We start from the raw sequence: 20479 nt of genomic DNA, 5'->3' as shown, positions 1-20479 counted from the left end.
AGCCTTTGGGGTTTGCTAACATTTTTACTGTCACTCATTCTTTGGGGCTTTCTTCGTTTTTGTGGAGATCTGTGAGGAACAAGAATTTCAGTTTGTATATTGTATACATTCTCTGATATTAAATGGAACTACTGCAATATTGAGCTATTGAAGTTGTTGACCAAGCTTCTTGTGTTAAGCTGCAAAGAGGTAATTCAATGGAGAAGAGTGACTTTGCATATTGCAGAAGGGAGTTCCTTTCACAAAACAGGCTGATTTTGTTTGACAGCTTCTAATATTTCTGCATGACATCTTTACCAATTACTTCAATTTCCCAATGACAGTTGCTAAATTAACTAGGTAGCCATTTCCTTCCTTCTATATCCTTGAATCAAGTCAAGGCATCCCACAATGAAAACAAAATTAAAATTGGAATATGCCACAATTCTGAATTGGAGGTTCCAGATTTTTCAATACTTAACAGCTAGAGGAAGGTAAGAGGATTGATGGGTGGTGGACACTGATGATTGCTACTGGTATAAGTTAGGGGAGGTGGAGGCATTGGGTCGATACTGGAATGAGTGTGGGGAGGTGGAGGAGGAGTGTCGATGCTGAAATGACTGTAGGGAGGTGGAGGAGGAGGGTTGATACTGGAATGAGTGAGGGATGGTGGAGGAGGAGGGTTGATACTGGAATGAGTGTGTTGAGGTGGAGGAGGAGGGTTGACACTGGAATGAGTGTGGGGAGGTGGAGGAGGAGGGTTGACTCTGGAATGAGTGTGGGGAGGTGGAGGAGGAGTGTTGATACTGGAATGAGTGTGGGGAGGTGGAGGAGGAGGGTTGATACTGGAATGAGTGTGTTGAGGTGGAGGAGGAGGGTTGATACTGGAATCAGTGTGGGGAGGTGGAGGAGGATGGCTGATACTGGAATGAGTGTGGGGAGGTGGAGGCATTGGGTCGATACTGGAATGAGTGTGGGGAGGTGGAGGAGGAGGGTTGATACTGGAATGAGTGTGGGGAGGTGGAGGAGGAGGGTTGACACTGGAATGAGTGTGTTGAGGTGGAGGAGGAGTGTTGATACTGGAATGAGTGTGGGGAGGTGGAGGAGGTGTGTTGATACTGGAATGAGTGTGGGGAGGTGGAGGAGGAGGGTTGACTCTGGAATGAGTGTGTTGAGGTGGAGGAGGAGGGTTGATACTGGAATGAGTGAGGGATGGTGGAGGAGGAGGGTTGATACTGGAATGAGTGTGGGGAGGTGGAGGAGGAGTGTTGATACTGGAATGAGTGTGGGGAGGTGGAGGAGGAGGGTTGACTCTGGAATGAGTGTGGGGAGGTGGAGGAGGAGGGTTGACTCTGGAATGAGTGTGGGGAGGTGGAGGAGGAGGGTTGACTCTGGAATGAGTGTGGGGAGGTGGAGGAGGAGGGTTGATACTGGAATGAGTGTGTTGAGGTGGAGGAGGAGGGTTGACTTTGGAATGAGTGTGGGGAGGTGGACGAGGAGGGTTGACTTTGGAATGAGTGTGGGGAGGTGGAGGAGGAGGGTTGACTTTGGAATGAGTGTGGGGAGGTGGAGGAGGAGGGTTGATTCTGGAATGAGTGTGGGGAGGTGGAGGCATTGGGTCGATACTGGAATGAGTGTGGGGAGGTGGAGGAGGAGGGTTGATACTGGAATGAGTGTGTTGAGGTGGAGGAGGAGTGTTGATACTGGAATGAGTGTGGGGAGGTGGAGGAGGAGTGTTGATACAGGAATGAGTGTGGGGAGGTGGAGGAGGAGGGTTGATACTGGAATGAGTGTGTTGAGGTGGAGGAGGAGGGTTGATACTGGAATGAGTGTGTTGGGGTGGAGGAGGAGTGTTGATACTGGAATGAGTGTGGGGAGGTGGAGGAGGAGTGTTGATACTGGAATGAGTGTGGGGAGGTGGAGGAGGAGTGTTGATACTGGAATGAGTGTGGGGAGGTGGAGGAGGAGGGTTGACTCTGGAATGAGTGTGTTGAGGTGGAGGAGGAGGGTTGATACTGGAATGAGTGAGGGATGGTGGAGGAGGAGGGTTGATACTGGAATGAGTGTGGGGAGGTGGAGGAGGAGGGTTGATACTGGAATGAGTGTGTTGAGGTGGAGGAGGAGGGTTGATACTGGAATGAGTGTGTTGAGGTGGAGGAGGAGTGTTGATACTGGAATGAGAGTGGGGAGGTGGAGGAGGAGGGTTGATTCTGGAATGAGTGTGGGGAGGTGGAGGAGGAGTGTTGATACTGGAATGAGTGTGGGGAGGTGGAGGAGGAGGGTTGACTCTGGAATGAGTGTGGGGAGGTGGAGGAGGAGGGTTGACTCTGGAATGAGTGTGGGGAGGTGGACGAGGAGGGTCGATGATTATGCTGCTGCTTGTGCATGGGGTTTTTACATTATTTTTCTGTCATTTGTTCTTTGGAGTTTTTCTTCTGTTTTGCGGATGTCTGTGGAGAGTAAAAACTTCCGGTGGTATACTGATATTCTCTGATACTAAACGGAACCGTTGAACCATTGAAGCAGAAAGAGTGAACATGGCGGATTAGAGTTTTAAAATCAACACAGTGGTGCACTATGGGTCCCTGGATGATGAGTGAGGAAATCCGGCTGAGAGTTGGGATCTGCGTGCTGAAGTTTTGAATTTGTTCCTCCATGGATAAAGATGGGAGACTTTCAGGACGTCATGGATGTAGCAGTGGAATAGATAAGGATTGAAAGAATCGGGTGATGTTATAGAAATGGAAGGAGATTGTATTGTTTGTGGAGGTGGTTTATGGTCAGAAACTCACTTCTGACTTGAGTCCTGATGAAATGTCGACTGTTTACTTTTCCATAGATGCTGCCTGGCCTGCTGAGTTTCTCCATCATTTTGTATGTGTTACTTGGATTTCCAGCATCTGCAGATTTTCTTGTGATTGTGTTAAAAGACCGAGAACAGTGAAGTGCAGCCTCAGCCAACTGCCAAGGAAAAGGATATTATTGGTGGAGGTAGAGTTTGTGATGGGATCTGGAAGCAATTGCTTTGCTTGGGGGGAGTTCAGCTTACCCATTGGTGGTTGTTAATCTGGCAGCTCAGCGACCATGGGAGATTTGGTAATGTGTAACTGGTGTACTATTGTCACGTGTACCAAGGTACTGTGAGAAGCTTTGTTTGTGAGCTATTCCATCAAGAAGTGTACTGAGACAGTACAGAAGGGAAACAACAAGGATTGCAGAATATAGTTTTACAGTTCCACCAAAATTGCAGTGCGGGTACACAAATAAAGTTCAATGAAGAGGTCAGGAATGCATCTTTGTTGTATAGGAGTCGTATAGCGGTGGCTAGAAGCTGCCCTTGAGGCTGGAATCACATGTTCTCAAGCTTTTGTATTTTCTGCCCAGAGGAAGGCGGGGTGGGGGTGGAGAAGTGAAAATGATAGAGGTAGGTGGAGTGTTTGATTATGCTGGCTTCTTTCCTGATCGATTGTGAGCGTAGGCAGAGTCCACGGAGGGAAGGCTGATTTCTGTGATCGACAGCTCTCTGCAGTGTCTGCAGTCTCAGGCTGAGCAGCATATGGATGTTGTGATGCATTCAGAAAGAATGCTTTCAATGGCACATCTGTAAATGTTGGCGAGGGTCATGCCAAGTTTCCTGAGCCTTCTCAGGAACTGAAACAGAGCTTGTCCCAGGAGTACACACCAGAAACTAAGTGCGATGTTATGACACAAGCGCTGGAGTATCAGAGGCTAGGATCGAGACACGGAATAAAACTGGATCGAAAATTGAGCACGAACAAATACGAGACAATATCTCCAGTTAGACTTACGACTCAGCGCTGAACGTCAGTTCAGGTGCTCTTTAAATATTCAATTCTTGTCACCCAAAACATGTTTACCAGTCAGTGGGACCATCCTGAACCCTTAAAGGGTCCGCGCCAGCTACCCATACCTACATCCCGGAAGCTGGTGCACTTGGGTGCGTCTCATAACAGATGTCACCTAGGAACAGCTTATACAGATGGGGAATAAGAGGGGACAAGATTAGGTCAGGGCAGGAGTAGGCACAAAGAGCATTGGTGGTGACAGGCGGGACAGGAAAAGAATTGGATCAGCCGGATGATGGTGAGAGACCCAGAGGGTATACTAGATGTCAACTGGCTTTGAAAAGGGCTGATTTAATGTGTATTAGGTGGCGATGAGAGATCAGCCCAGAATCACCTTAAGAATTGGTTGATGCAATGATGTCAATGTATCAGTGTAAAATTTACAATTACTTTAGCCGTAATTTACCATTAATGTTGCAATGCATACTGAAGTTAAAATTTAATGCAAGAAAACGCAGATGGCAATGAAATCACAAGTTCTGCCATCTGACTTCTTCTGCCCCTGGTCATTTCAGTTATGAGACAATGCCAATTTAACCTTGGAATTCATTTTCCTGAAGCAAATCCAATTCAGAGTACTTCAAATAAACTAGGCCCATTTATTCAGGCTGACATGTTCAGCCTTTGGTAATGCGCTTGGGCAGGCCTTGTGAGGTGGTGTTGGTGTGGTTCCAGCCTCGGTCTCTGATCAGCTACATATGTGGGAAATGGAAAGCAGTGTCACACTCATCAGTGCGATGAAGGACGTACGCGAGAAACTGTCCATCGCAGAACTCCGGTGCAGTAACTGTGGTCGCTACAATGCTGCCTGGTAGATGTTACAAATAGCAATGCAAACTGGCAGGAAGAGGCAAGCCCAGGTTAGCAGTCAAATACGAGTTGATGGACAGACTTTAAAAGCTGGTGGTACAAAATGAGGAGCAAGTGTTCGCTACTCGGCTCCTCAAGCCAGATTCAAATTTGCTGACGACGCTGCTATCATAGATCGAATCGGAGGAGGTGATGAATCAGCATATAGGAGGGAGATTGAAAATCTGGCTGAGTGGAGTCATAACAACAACCTCTCACTCAATGTTAGAAAGACCAAGGAGCTGATTATTGGCTTCAGGAGAAGGGAGCCAGAGATCCATGAGCCAGTCCTCTTCGGAGGATCAGAGGTGGAGAGGGTCAGCGCCTTCAAATTCCTTGGTGTTATTATTTCAGAGAACCTGTCCTGGACCCAGCACATAAGCGCATTAACGAGGAAAGCATGGCAGCTTAGGAATTTGCGAAGATTCGGCATGATATCTAAAACTTTAACAAATGCCTATAGATGTGTAGTGGAAAGTATATTGACCGGTTGCATCACAGCCTGGTATGGAAACACCTACACCTTTGATTGGAAAATTCTACCAAAAGCAGTGGATACAGCCCAGTCCATCATGGATAAAGCCCTTCCCACCACTGAGCATATCTACACAAAACACTGTCGCAGAAAAGCAGCACTCATCAACAGGGACCCCACCTCCCAGGACATGTTCTCTTTGCACTTCCGCCATCAGAAAGAACGTACAGAAGCCACAGGACTCACAACACCTGCTTCAGTCAGGAACAGTTATTACCCCTCAACCATCATGCTTTTGAACCAGAGAGATAACTTCACTCACCCCATTACTTCCCACAACCAATGGACTCACTTTCAAGGACTCTGTCTCATGTTCTCAATATTTATTACTTATTTAGTTCTTATTATTATTTCTATTTTTTTGTATTTGCACAGTTGTCGTTTGCACCCTGATTGAATGCCCAAGTTGGTGCAATCTTTCATTGACTCTCTTATGGTTATTATTCTATTATGGATTTATTGAGTATGCCCACAAGGAAATGAATCTCAGGGTTGTATATGATGACATATATTTACTTTGAACTTTGAACTTTAAATTTAGAATCTCCTCAGCATTTGGCCTCTAGGCATATTCCGCATTAGGGTAATGTGCTTGAAAGAATATCACAGCAAGTTCTTTGGAGAAACATTATACCAGGCTCTGGAAGTGTGAAGAAGGGAGGGGAGGAGAAGGGTGAGTGACAGGGAGAGGGATTGAAGAAGGTGGGGGGGATGGGTAGGGCTGGTGGAAGGAGGGAGAGGGGCGAGGTTGGAAAGCTGCAGTCATAAACAAAGTGCACAAAGAAACCGCCCCAAGAACAGTGAAGTGTCCTGTTTCAACGACTAATGACCAGTACCTGCGATACTGATCAGAATAACGTGCTTCAAAGGACTACATCTGTGCCAATCTCCCAGATAACTGGACCCCTTGCAAACTGAACACATGGAAAATAGGTCTACGAAGGACACCATCTCACTTACCTCAACAATAAAAATACAAATGTTAGATTAGTACTTATTGATCACAAGTCGACCTTCAACACCATAATACCAGATAAACTCATCTCCAAATTCAGGCACTCGGCCTCAGGGCCTCAAGCTGTAACTGGCGTCTAGACTTCCTGAACAGCAGACCTCAGTCAGTCACTCCACCCACCTTGACCCACAGTGCAGGTGTGTGGTTAGTCCCCTGTTCTGCACCCTGTACATCTTTACTGTGTGACCCACACAATGGCAACCTGACCCTTAAGCTGTCCCCACTGCTATTGGCTGGACCAAAGACAATGATGAGACTGCGTACAGGAAAGAGATCACAAATCTTGCCATCAGCAAGGCAAAAGGGTGGTTGTCGACCTTAGGAAGTGAGTGGGGGGCGGGGGGCAGGATGGGATGGTGAACACAGCTCTGTCATCAGTGGAGCTGCGGTAATGATATTTACCAGCTTCAAGTTCATTTGCAACCTCACACAATCCCTTCACACTAATACAGAAAGCATATCACCGCGTGCATCTGCTGAAGCAGCTGAGTGCCACAGCCTCAGTTAAAGTCCATTTAAACATCAATGCTTACATCTGTAAAACCGAGGCAAGGTCAGGCACCGGAGCGGAGACAAAACATATTAATCAATAGGGATAAGTGAACTGTTTAGATCTGGCAGACTCCTTGAAGATACAACTGCTTTAATCTGCCTGCATTTAGTGCTTTATTCAATTATTAGTGGGGACTGACTGTCTCATTGGTTGGTTACTGGAGACGATCTTTCATCGTGTCTGCAAACAATTATTGTTAAATATCTTGAGTGTATTATGGAAAAGAATTGAACAGCAAAAACAAGCTGCTTGCTGTACAAAAAAAGTCTGATGCATGGGAACCATTTTGATAACATCCCAGCTTGAATAAATTAATCCAATGTATGCAGATTATTTTTCTCATTGGGCCCTTTCTCTTCTCCTTTGACCACAGCCATTCTGTACACTCCCAGAGGAGCCGGTTCTCACAGGTGGTCACATCAGGCTGACACATTCCACAGAAAAATACAAAATGTCATTCTTCTTTTCAGAGACAAACCCATTTTCAATTCATTTTATGCTCAACAAAAGATGCCCTGCAACAATTTAGTCCCACGTGTAGTTTCTTATGGCAATGCAACTCCACGCACAGCAGTCTGCTTTGGTACCTACCTGCAGCTGACGACTATAACACTCAGCCAGTTCATTACTGTAGTACAATGCCACTGCCAATGCTCACAGCTCGATGGTAGTGTAGCAGCTAGCATGACACTATTACAGCTTCGAAGTTCGCAGTTCAATTCCATCGCCGCCTGTAAGGAGTTTGTATGTTCTCCCCACTACCACAGGGGTTTCCTCTGGGTGCTCAGACTCCCCCTCCCCACAAAAGATGCACCGGTTAGTACATCTAGTAGGTTAATTGTAATTTTCCCTGTGATTAGGCTAGTGTTGAACAGGTGGTTGCTGGGCAGCGCAGCTCACTGGGCCTGTTCGGCACTGTGTCTCTAAATAAAATTAAAAGAAACATCGCAGCATAGTGCCCAACAGATTACTGCAGTAGAACCCCACACCAGCTGGGTACATTATCATATCCACTGTAGTGCAGATTATTGCAACAGGACAGTCTCACACACTCCAACCTCTTTACTGTATAGCACCTTTACGATGCTGAGGTACCAACCCACACCCAGACCATTGCTGTGATCCATAGCTGACTAGGCAAATAATTAGTACTGTTGGACTGTGATCAAAGTCATCAGAGAGACACTAAGTTGGAGATATAGAACTCTTTATTCAGCACCACAAGCAGGCATCATTCTGAAGATACTCTCTGTAGAAGCTCATAAACCTAAAGGTACATCACAAATTTATACTTTAAAATGAAAGGTGAATCAATACAATTTCAATAGTTACAATGACGTTGTTTACTTCAATACTTTGTGTGTCAAATGGTTATTTTGAGGTATATATTTTCAGTGAAAGCACATTGTAATTGATCAGACACTTCTGAAAGTTCAGACACCTTTGTTAGGAGAAAAATATTCTGAAACTTCTGAAGACAGAGAGCCAGACACCAAAATTAATGTTGTCAGGACTGTCTCTGAGTATGTAAGAACTATTGATTGCCGATACCTACGATATGCTAATTGATAACATCTGTCTGTTCTGCCAGCCTGAACTCAAGCGACATATTGCCTGGTTTAATGCGGGCCAATTACCACAACCCCGTTGTTCTAACGTTTGGCTCATACCCATGCCAAAGTCTCATGGTCACCATCTTGCAAACCAGCCAGTGCACTTAATTTCAATTTGCTGCTTGCATTTTACAATAAGAACTGAATCCTGGTTCTTGTTTCAATTAATATCTGCTATATTCAGATAACTCCCTAACAAACACATGAAGTACAAAGCGGACAGCTGATTCATTCTGATTTATGTAGCTCCACAGTATTGAATCATGTGCTAAACACAAGAGGTGCTGAAGAAGGCTGGAGGAACTCAGTGGGTCAAGTAGTATCAATGGAGAGAAATAAACAGTCTACATTTCAGACTAAGACCTTTCATCGGGACTGGTTAGGAAGGGGGAAGAAGCCAAAACAAGAAGGCGGGAGGGAAGAGTTCAAGTTGGTAGGTAAAAGGTGAAGGAGGCAGGTGAGGGGGAAAGACGAGAGGATGGGGTTGACATAAAAGCTGGTAGGTGATATGTGACAGAGGTAGAGGGGTAAAGAAGAAGGGATTTGATAGGAGCAGAGATAGACCAGGCGCAAAAGGGAAGGAGGAAGAGCACCAGAGGGAAGTGATATGCAGATGAGGAGAAAGACTTAGAGGGGCATCAGAATGGGGACTTGAAAAAGTGAGAGGGAGAGGAGGGAGAAATTACCATAAGTTAGAAAACTCAATCTTAATGCCATCAGCTTGGTGACTTCCCAGACAGATAACGAGGTGTTTTTCCAGCAGCCCTGATGTGGTCTCATCGGAGCAGTATAGGGGGACATGGACCAACATGTCTGAATGGGAATGGAAAATGAAATTACAATGGGTAGCCTCCAGGAAATCCTGGCTGCTGTGATGGATGGAGTGAAGGTGCTTGACGAATGGGTCCCCTAACCTATGTCCGGTCTCATGAATATAGAGGAGGCCACCCTGGAGCACCAGACACAGTAGATGATGCCAACAGGCCTGCAGGTAAAGTGACACCTCCCCTGGAAAAGCTGCTTGGAGCCCTAAATGGTGGTGAGGTTGGGGGGGGGGGGGGGGGGGGGAGGTGAAACAGGCCATTCTGCCCATCAAACTTTCTGAACTCCAGGTACCCATCTACATTAAACTCATTTTCCAAGACACAACTCATAGACTACTTGCTATTTAAAGTGCTCTTTGAAGTATTAGAAGTACCAGCCTCCATCACCTCTACAGGCAGCATTAGATTGGAGCCATCCTCTGGGTAAAAGATCTTCTGCCTCAAATTCCCTCCAAACTCCTACCTCCTTAGTCCCGTGCCCTCTGACTGCAGATAGCTCTCCTCGGAAGAACATCTCTTGTTACCAAGCCAGTTGATGATAGAGTCTGATTTCATGGGCTCCAACCTTTGCAAAGCACTGAATGTGGTCCACATAACAGAAAATCAGCCATCACTTTAATGAAGATGCAGTTGGACACCACTCAAACACTGGTACTTACTATTGACACGTGTACAGTGAAAGGCTTGTCTTGCACACCAGCTGTCATACCAAGCCATGAATTGAATTGAATTGACTTTATCTCTTACATCCTTCACATACATGAGTAAAAATCTTTACATCTCCATCTAAATGTGCAATGTGCAATTTATTGTAATTTACAATAAATAGTATGTACAACAGGATAGTCAATATAACATAGAAATACAGTTGTGTCAGCACGAATTAATCAGTCTGATGGCCTGGTGGAAGAAGCTGTCCCGGAGCCTGTTGGTCCTGGCTTTTATGCTGCAGTACCATTTCCTGGATGGTAGCAGCTGGAACAGTTTGTGGTTGGGGTGATTCAGGTCCCCAATGATCCTTTGGGCCCTTTTCACACACCGTCTTTATCAATGTCCTGAATAGTGGGAAGTTCACATCTACAGATGTGCTGGGCTGTCCACACCACTCTCTGCAAAGTCCTGCGATTGAGGGAAGTACTGTTCCCATCCCAGCCAGCAATGCAGCCAGTCAGGATGCTGTCAGTTGTGCCCCTGTAGAAAGTCCTTATGATTTTCGGAACCATACTAAACTTCTTCAACCATCTGGGATGCTAGGTTTCATTAATAGGGGGACTGAGTTCAAGAGTAGAGAGATCATGTTGCAACTCTACAAATCTCTGGTGAGACCACACTTAAGAGTATTGTATTCAGTTCTGGTCATCTCATTAAAGGATGTGGAAGCTATGGAGAGGGTGCAGAGGAGATTTACCAGGATGTTGCCCAGATTGGAAAACAAGTCTTACGAGGCAAGGTTAGCAGAGCTGGGACTTCTCTCTTTGGAGCGTAGGGGGATGAGAGGGGACTTGATAGAGGTCTACAAGATTATGAGAGACATAGATAGGGTGGATAGCCAGTACCTGTTCCCAGGGCACGAGTAGCAAACACCAGAGGGCATATGTACAAAGTTAAGGGAGGGAAGTTTACGGGAGACATCGGGGGTAAGTTTTTTACACAGAGGGTTGTGAGTGCCTGGAATGACTTGCCAGGGATGGTAGTGGAGGCTAAAACATTAGGGATATTTAAGAGCCTCTTGGACAGGCCCGTGGATGAAAGAAAAATAGAGGGTTACGGGGTAGTGTGGGTTTGGTACATCTTTTTTAAGGAATATATGGGTCGGCACAACATCGAAGAGCCTGTACTGTGCTGTAGTATTCTAGTGTCTAGACACTGTTGTGCCTTTTTCACCACACAGCCAGTATGTACAAACCACTTGAGATCCTCAGTGATGTGTATGCCAAGAAACTTAAAGCTGTTTACCCTCTCAACCCCAGATCCATTGGTGTTAATAGGGGCTAGCCTGTCTCCATTCCTCCAACTTATTATTATTTGAGATTGGGCCAATCAATGTAGTGTTGTCAGCAAATTTAATTAGCAGATTGGAGCTGTGGGTGACGATACAGTCATGGGTATACAGACAGTAAAGGAGAGGGCTTAGTACACAGCCCTGAGGGGCACCTGTGTTGAGGGGCAGAGGGGCAGAGGTAGGGAGCCCACTCTTACCACCTGCCAGTGATCTGACAGGAAGTCCAGGATCCAGCTACACAAGACAGGGTGAAGGCCGAGGTCTCTGAGCTTCTTGTTGAGCCTGGAGGGAATTATGGTGTTGAATGATGAACTGATTCCAGTTAAGGATGTTTTCCCTGGTGCATGAATAAAAGTCGGTAAGGGTCGACAGGGACTGATAACGTGGATCCCTTCCATCTATTTTCCTTAATACTTCTATTCTGTGTTATATGACTAATCATCTACCTTCAACAACCAGCCTTCATTACAGAGTACCATTACCATCACAACTTAATGGTGCAGGCTCAATCATCTGCGGCTCAGCATCGGTAAGGAGATGGTGATGGACTTTGGGAAGACTAAGCCTGCATTGCTGCCTGTTACTATTAATGGTGAGGACCTACAAGTACCTGGATGAGAGACTTGAGTGCAGCACCAACACAGAGGTTGTGTACAAGAGCCAGAGTCACCTCTCCTTCCTGAGGAGACTGAGGTCCTTTGGAGTTTACAGGCCTCTCCTTCACATGTTCTACCAGTCTGTTGTTGCCAGTACAATCTTCTATGTGGTGGCGTGCTGGGACAATGGCTCTATAAACTGACTAGAAAGGCTGGCTCCATTACAGGAGTCAAACAAGACACACTGGAGGCTGTGGTAGAACAAAGGACCCTGTGGAAAATTCTGGCAATTCTGGACAATGTTTCTCACCCTCTGCTTGCCACCTTGGCTAAACAGAGGGTACTTTTGGTAATAGACTAAGACAACTGCGCTATAGATGAGGTTCCATAATGAGGTAATTCGGCTCTATAACAAGTCAACCTATAGTCGGGAAAGTGATGACCCCCTCCTGTTAGACTGTTCGAAGTAATTATTTTTTATTCTTTCTTACTTCTCTTCTAATATTTGTATATTTATATCTGTGCACTTGTAAGGCTACTGTAACACTGTAATTTCCTGTGGGATCAATAAGGTATCCATCTATCTGACACACTATTCACGGCTTTCTCTGCCTGACCCAACAGTACGTGACATTTTATGTGCTACAGATCAAAGGACAATTCCATATTTACAACGCAGCCACCACAGACAAACTTCACACTTCCCACTTCACACATACACCACAGACATCTGAATGAATTTTTAATCAGCATTGTCTGGTCTGTGATTCACAGCTTTTACAGACTATTTGTTCAGAGGTGCATTTCAAATTTAATCTACAATCTATATTCAGATTTAAAGATTGGTGGCTGAAATTATTTGTTATAGGTGCTAACCCCAAAAAAGCCATAATGGGATTTAAAAAGTGTAACAGTTGCTTTAGAGGTGTTGCTGAGCTTCCTTGTCCTTAACAGGGCAGGCTGCCCACTCCCAGGAACTTGAAACTCTCAACATCAATACCGTTGATGTAGGCAGGACCATTTACACTGCTCCCTTTCCTGAAGTCAATGACCAGTTCCTTAGTTTTGTTGACATGAAGTGAAAGGTTGTTGTCATGACATCAAGTCAGTTAGCTCTCTATCTCCTGCCTGCACTCCAAACTCTTTGTTGCACAGCCCACTGTACCATCTGCAAACTTGTAAATGGAGTTAAAGCAGTCAGAGCAATTCAGTGTCAGACAGGATCAAAGCCTTGCTGATGACTCCTGATCAATCATTGCCTCTCCAAATGTAGATTAATCCTATCTCTGAAAGCTTTTCCAGTAATTACCTTACCACTGACATTAGACTCACCAGCCTGTAATTACCTTGTATGACCCTGCTGCCCCTCTTGAATAGAAGTACCACATCTATTGTTCTCCAGTCATCTGAGATGTCTTCTATGACTAGAGTAAATTTGAAAATTATTGTTGGATCCCCAGTGATTTCCTCTCTTGCCTAGCACAGCAGTGTAGGATAGGTCTCGTTAGCCTCTGGGGCTTATTAATTTTTATATACAATGAATTTAAGTTAACTGGGCCATCACTTAACCAGGGCAGCCACTTATTTGGGACAACTCTAAAGAACAAAAAACAATCAAGAGCCAGGATTCTTTTCTTTTATTTGGATCAATATGCCACTTAATTGCGACAGGACACTGTTGCTGAACAGCTTCCAGTCACAAGCACTTGTGTGGGTGTTAGACAATACAGTGCTTAAAGCAAACAGTTTTAAAATGGCATTATTTGCGTGTGTTTGATTTCAAAAAGCAGTGATTTTGTCACTGATCGTTGGTGAGAAATAAGACTATCCTGATCACTGCAGTTTCAAGCATTCAGGCTTGGAAATGCCAGAAGTGGCCAGGAGTGAAAATGAAATGATTTCCCTACAGCAATAGCTGATTTTGTTCATTTACAATCTATCTTAAGAACATGGCAGTGTATACTAGATAATTCCTCTGTTAATAACTATTAGGAACTAGTACACAGTTTCATGGTACTGTAGTATTATTGGTACAATTTCTTGTGTATTTTATTTAAATACATAATTCGTTATCCAGTTAAACAGCATTATATCTTGTTTAATATCTTTTTAATTGTTTCCATGACACTTTGGCTAATTGGTACAGCTGCTTAATTGAGCTAAAATGTACTGGTCCCGTTGTGTCCCAGTTAACCAGTATCCACTGTATATCCAATTCATAGTCCTTTCAATGGTTCTGATGAAGGATCATCAGCCCGGCTTCTCTCTCCACTGATACTGTCTGAGTTCCTCCGTCATTTTTATTTCTGTTTCAGGTTCCAGAATTGGTTCACAAATTATACTACCAACATCCCTGAATCTTCCATAGTGATTCTCCGTATGTGTTTCTCCATAGTGTCTACAGGTGAGGAGTATTAATTTAATACACCTCTCTCCTCCAGTTCCACTCACAAATCATAGGCCCTATTCCATTAAGATACTGTATATAACATGCTTTGGAAGTTTCCTTAATATTGCCTACTAGTAATATTTTATTTCACCCTTTCAGCTCCACTGTTTTGCAATTTCCAAGCTCCTCTTGGAACTCACCTGCACTCATTTCTCTAAACATTCACAGTGACCTTTTTAACACCATCATCCAAGCCTCAACACTGGAATGGAATTGCTTTATTACTCTCACAGGTACTGAGCTTTTCTTGCATAATGTTCATACAGATCAAAGCGTTACCCAGTGCATTGAGGTGGGACAAGGCAAAACAAGAACGGATGCAGCAAAAAGTGTAGCAGCTACAGAGAAAGCGCAGTGCAAGCTGCAAGATCATAACAAGGTAGACCATCAGATCAAGAGTCCAGTTTAAGGTACTAAGAACCAAAGTTGAAAGTTCCAAGTAAATTATCAAAGTACATATGTGCCAATGTATAAACCCTGAGATTCATTTTCTTGCAGGCATACTCAATAAATCCAGAAGAGAATAATAACTATAATAGAATCAAGGAAAGACCGCACCAACTTGGGCATTCAACCAGTTGGTAAAAAGACAACAAACATAATAATAATAAATAAATAAGCAATAAATATTGAGAACATGAGAGAAGGAATCCTTGAAAGTGATCCTTAAATGCTTTGTGTAGATGTGTTCAGTGGTGGGGAGGGCTTTACTCGTGATGGACAGGGCCATATCTACTCATTTTTGTAGGATTTTATGTTCAAGGGTATTGGTGTTTCCATACCAGGCCACGATGCAACCAGTCAATATACTCTCCACTGCACATCTCTAATGGTTTTCCAAAGTTTTAGATGTCACGCTGAACCTTTGCAAACTTCTAAGGAAGTAGAGGAGCTGCCATGCTTTCTTCATACTTGCACTTCTCTGCTGGGCTCAGAACAGGTCCTCCAAAATAATAACACCAAGAAATTTAAAGTTGTTGACCTTCTCCACCTCTGATCCTCCGATGAGGACTGGCTCGTGTTCCTCCAGTTTCCTCCTCTTGAAGTCGATAACTAGCTTCTTGGTCTTGCTGACATTGAGTGAGAGAGAGGTTGTTGTTGTGGCACAATCAGTCAGATTTTCAATCTCCCTCCTATATGCTGATTCACTACTTTGATTCGGCTGACAACAGTGGGGTATACTTGAATATGGCACTGGAGCTGTGCTCACCCACACAGTCATGTGTAAAGCCAGTTGAGCAGGGGGCAAAGCCCACAGCCTTGTGGTGCCCCCGTGCTGATGGAGATCATGGAGGAGATGTTATTGCCAATCTGAACTGATTGGGGTTAACAAGTGAGGAAATTAGTGATTCAATTGAACAAGGAGGTATTGAGGCCAATGTCTTGAAGCTTATTGATTAGTCTTGAGGGGATAATAGTATCGAATGCCGAGTTGAAGTCAATAAAGAGCATCCTGATGTATTCATCTTTGTTGTCCAGATATCCCAGGTTCAGTGAAGAGCCAATGAGAAGGCATCTGCTGTGGACCTGTTGCTCCAGTAGGCAAATTGGAGTGGATCCAAGTTGCTCCTCAGACTGAAGTTGATATATTTCATCAGCTCCATGTCAAAACACTTCATCATTCTAAATGTAAGTGCTACTCGATGATGGTCATTGAGACATTCTTCATGGTCTCTGGTGTAATCGAAAACTTGAAGCAGGTGGCTACCTCAGACTGCCAAAGTGAGAGGTTAAAAATTTCGGCGAACGTTCCAGCCAGTTGATTAGCAGAGATTTCCAGTACTTGGTCAGGTACCCTATCTGGGCCGGATACTTTTCCTGGAGGTTGATCACATGTTGTCCTCCAAGAGACTGAAATTACAGGATCATCAAGGGCTGTGGGAGTTCGTGATGGTTCCTCCATGTTTTCCATGCGAGCATAGGAGGCATTGGGCCTTCTGTAAGTGAAGCTCTGCTGTCGTTATAAGAGATGATTGCGTTCAAGTCCTGCCACAACTGTCGAGTATCCTTCAATGATTCAAGTTTAGTCGGTGAGATGGCTTTCCATGCCCTGTCACCCGTTTCGAACAGCAGGGTAGCAGCTAACTTTCAGCCTGATTTCACAGGCTTTCAGGCTTTTTCTAAACACAAAAATACAACTGCAGATGCTGTGGATCAAAGAATACTTACACAACGCTGGAAGAACTCAGCAGGTCAGGCAGCATCCGTGAGAAAAGAGTAGCCAACGTTTTGAGCCGAGACCCTTCATCAGGAATGGGGGGGAAGAGAGGGCCGAAGCCCAGTAATAGAGATAGGGGAGGAGGTAGGGCCTAGAGGCGCCAGGTGGAAAACCAATCAGAGGAAAGATAAAGGGGGGAGGGGGAGCGGATAAGCATGAAAGAACTGTAGAGATAAAGAAGCAGAAAGTTGAAAGGGGAGAGAGGCAGAGAGGGACCTGGGATAGAGGGAGGGGGAGGGAATTACCAGAAATTAGAGAATTCAATGTTCATACCACCAGGCAGGAGGCTACCCAGATGGTAGATGAGGTGTTGCTCCTCCAACCTGAGTTTGGCCTCATCAAGGCAGTAGAGGAGGCCATGTATGGACATATCTAGATGGGAATGAGAGGCAGAGTTGAAGTGGGTGGCAACCGGGAGGTCCTGTCTATTGTGACAGACGGAGCATAGGTGCTCGACGAAGCAGTCCCCCAATCTGCGTCAGGTTTCACCGATGTAGAGGAGGCCGCACCAGGATCACCGGATGCAATAGACGACTCCAGCAGACTCACAGGTGAAGTGTTGCCTCACCTCCCCTTTCAACTTTCTGCTTCTTTATCTCTACAGTTCTTTCATGCTTATCCCCTCCCCCTCCCCCCTTTATCTTTCCTCTGATTGGTTTTCCACCTGGCGCCTCTAGGCCCTACCCCCTCCCCTATCTCTATTGCTGGGCTTCAGTCCTCTCTTCCCCCCCATTCTTGATGAAGGCTCTCGGCCCGAAACGTTGGCTACTCTTTTCTGACGGATGCTGCCTGACCTGCTGAGTTCTTCAGCGTTGTGTACGTATTCTTTCAGGCTTTTCTATCTTTTGCCTAGTGGGAGAATATCCAGGGTGGGGCAAGGTCTTTGATTACACTGTCTGCTTTACTGAGGCAATGAGAAGTGTAGACATCTCTGCATCACTGTCTGGTATGGAGGGGCTACTGCACAGGACTGAAAGAAGCTGCACAAGGCTGTAAATCTAGTCGGCTCCATCTTGGGTACTAGCCTACAAAGTACCCAGGACATCTTTAGGGAGCGGTGTCTCAGAAAGGCAGCGTCCATTATTAAGGACCTCCAGCACCCAGGGCATGCCCTTTTCTCACTGTTACCATCGGGTAGGAGATACAGAAGCCTGAAGGCACATACTCAGTGATTCAGAAACAGCTTCTTCCCCTCTGCCATCTGATTACTAAATGGACATTGAAGCTTTGGACACTAACTCACTTTTTTTAAATATACAGTATTTCTGATTTTGCACATTTTTAAAATCTATTCAACACACATAATTGAATTATTTGTTTATTTATTATTATGTTTGATTTTATATATTTTTTTCTCTCTGCTATATTATGTATTGCATTGAACTGCTGCTGCTAAGTTAACAAATTTCACGTCACATGCCAGTGTTAATAAACCTGATTCGGATTCGGATTCTGACAGAGTCCATGGAGGAGAAGCTAGTTTCTGTGATCGCCCTTGGCATCCAGGGTTCTTTGGAATTGTTTGAACTTATCTCCCACAAATACAGAAATACGTTTTCCATGAACCATCATTATTTCATTTTTGAATGACATGTGCTAAGGCTATAAAGATAGTACACGGATTATCAGGGACAAAATTGTAGTGGAATCATAACAATCCTGCCTTGAGCATTGTTTACGCTGTTCTTGGGAATGCAATATATTTCTTGTCACCCTATTAAAACAGAAAAAAATAGAATGGAGAGGGAAGAAAAGATTTAAATGGACGATACTGTTAATATAAGGCTGGAAAGGATAAACAGAGATATACCCTATGTAATCCTATATAGCCCAAGTTTGTTGCTGTAGCATATCACAGGCACATTCCAGACCCTCTGCACAACCCCACTGTCATAGTGTCATGAGGAGGCAATTCCTCACACTGCAACATTCTTCATCAAAGATCCCCTTCATTGGGGCCAGGCCATCTCCTGCAGCTACCACCGAGCAGGAAGTGCAGAAACCTGAGGTCCCACACCACCAGCTTCAAGAACTGTTGCTGCCCTTCAACCATTCAATTGTCGAAACAGCCAGCACAATCCTAATCACTACAGTTTAGTGACGCCTTGACCCCTTTCATCACTTTGCACTAAAAAAAGACTTTGATTTCTTTGTTCCTGTCAGGGCCTTCTGGAAAAGTTGTGTATAGCTGATGTTTTTCTTGTGGGAGCTGCTTATATGATTTTTTGTGTCTGTGATGCTGCTGTAAGTTTTCCATTCTGCCTGAGTATACATGTCCTTGCACATATGGTGATAAACTCAACTTTGACTTTAGTAAGTTCTACTTATTACATTAGTCAACTCCTTGAAGTGGTATGGTTCCTAACACAGCTCAGTCATACACATAACCTTATCATCAACACCATCCAACTCAACTACAACACAACCCCTTCCCTTCTCCAGCTCTGTATCCCTTTTGCCAATCACCTTTCCAGCTCTCGGCTTCACCTCACCCCCTCCAGTCTTCTCCTATCATTTCGTATGTCCCCCTCCCCCTCCTATTTCAAATCTCTTACTATCTTTCCTTTCAGCTAGTTCTGACAAAGGGTCTTGGCCCGAAACGTCGACAGTGCTTCTTCCTATAGATGCTGCCTGGCCTGCTGTGTTCCACCAGCATTTTGTGTGTGTTGCAACTACAACACAATATGGGGATCATTACCACAGCACAGTCCAACAGGGTCGTTCTTGTGGAACTCGCATCTCAATATAGTTGCTCAGACTCACAAAATAGTCTTTGCAGTATTCTAAATCAGAGGCAAGACTGCCCTTCCTCCTCCAACCAAGTGGTGACCACTGCTCCCTCTAAGCAGTTAGGGCACACGGCTGCACAGTCATTGAAATGCTCATAGCCTTTGCTGCTGCACAGCTGGAATAAAGACAGATGAGAAAAATTTTATCTGACGTGCAAGATTTTCTTTGTTGTATTTCATGATAAGACCCTAAGATATAGGAGCAGAATTAGGCCATTTGGCCCATCGACTCTGTTCCGCCATTTCATCATGGCTGATCCTTTTTCACTCTCAGCCCCTGTCTCCTGCCTTCTCACTGTAACCTTCATGCCCTGACTAATCAAGATCCATCACCCTCTGCCTTAAATACACCCACTGACTCGGCCTCCACAGCTGCCTGTGGCAACAAATTCCATAGATTCACCACCCTCTGGCTAAAGAAATTCCTCCTCATCTCCATTCTAAAAGGATACCCCTCAATTCTGAGGCTGTGTCCTCTGGTCCTAGATTCGAGGCCCTTCAACATTTGAAAGGTTTCAATGAGATCACGTCTCATTCCTCTGAATTCCAGAGAGTACAGACCCAGAACCATCAAACGCTCTTCATATGACAAACATTTCAATTCCAGAATCATTTTCGTGAATATCCTTTGAACCCTGTCCAGTTTCAGCACATCCTTTCTCAGATAAGGGTCCCAAAACTGCTCACAATACTCCAAGTGAGGCCTCACCAATGCTTTATAAAGTTTCAGCATTACATTCTTGCTTTTATATTCTAATCCTCTTGAAATGAATGGAACATTGCATTTACCTTCCTTGCCATTGACTTGCCTTCAATTCATAAATAAAATCAAAAGTATATGATTTTTCAATTTTTAATCTAAATATTCATTGTATGCATATTCCCAAAAAAACCCTTTTAAAGAGAAAATCTGCAGATGCTGGAAATCCAAGCAACACACACAAAATACTGGAGGAACTCAGCAGGCTAGGCAGCATCAATTGAAAAGAGTACAGTCGATGTTTCGGGGCGAGACCCTTCGGCAGGACTGAAGGAAAAAAGATAAATTTGCTCCTCATCTTTTTTTCTCCAGTCCTGCCGAAGTGTCTTAGCCCGAAATGTCGACTGTACTTTTTTCCATAGATGCTGCCTGGCCTGATGAGCTTCTCCAGCATTTGTTCATGTCACTGAAAGTGCCTCGTAGTTTTCAGG

The 20479-nt window shown here is 44.6% G+C and overlaps 1 protein-coding gene across 3 annotated transcripts in view; it reads right to left on the bottom strand.

Moving 5' to 3' along the window:
* The window catches only part of LOC140729413 (tetraspanin-18-like), a 443646-nt gene that overhangs the window by 364476 nt on the left and 58691 nt on the right, over positions 1-20479 (bottom strand). The gene's annotated exons all lie outside the window — the stretch shown is intronic.

This window comes from Hemitrygon akajei, chromosome 6 (assembly GCF_048418815.1).
Source record: "Hemitrygon akajei chromosome 6, sHemAka1.3, whole genome shotgun sequence".
NCBI classification, from domain to species: domain Eukaryota; kingdom Metazoa; phylum Chordata; class Chondrichthyes; order Myliobatiformes; family Dasyatidae; genus Hemitrygon; species Hemitrygon akajei.
The sequence above is the reverse complement of the archived record's forward strand: the minus strand, read 5'-3'. Positions and strand labels throughout refer to the sequence as shown.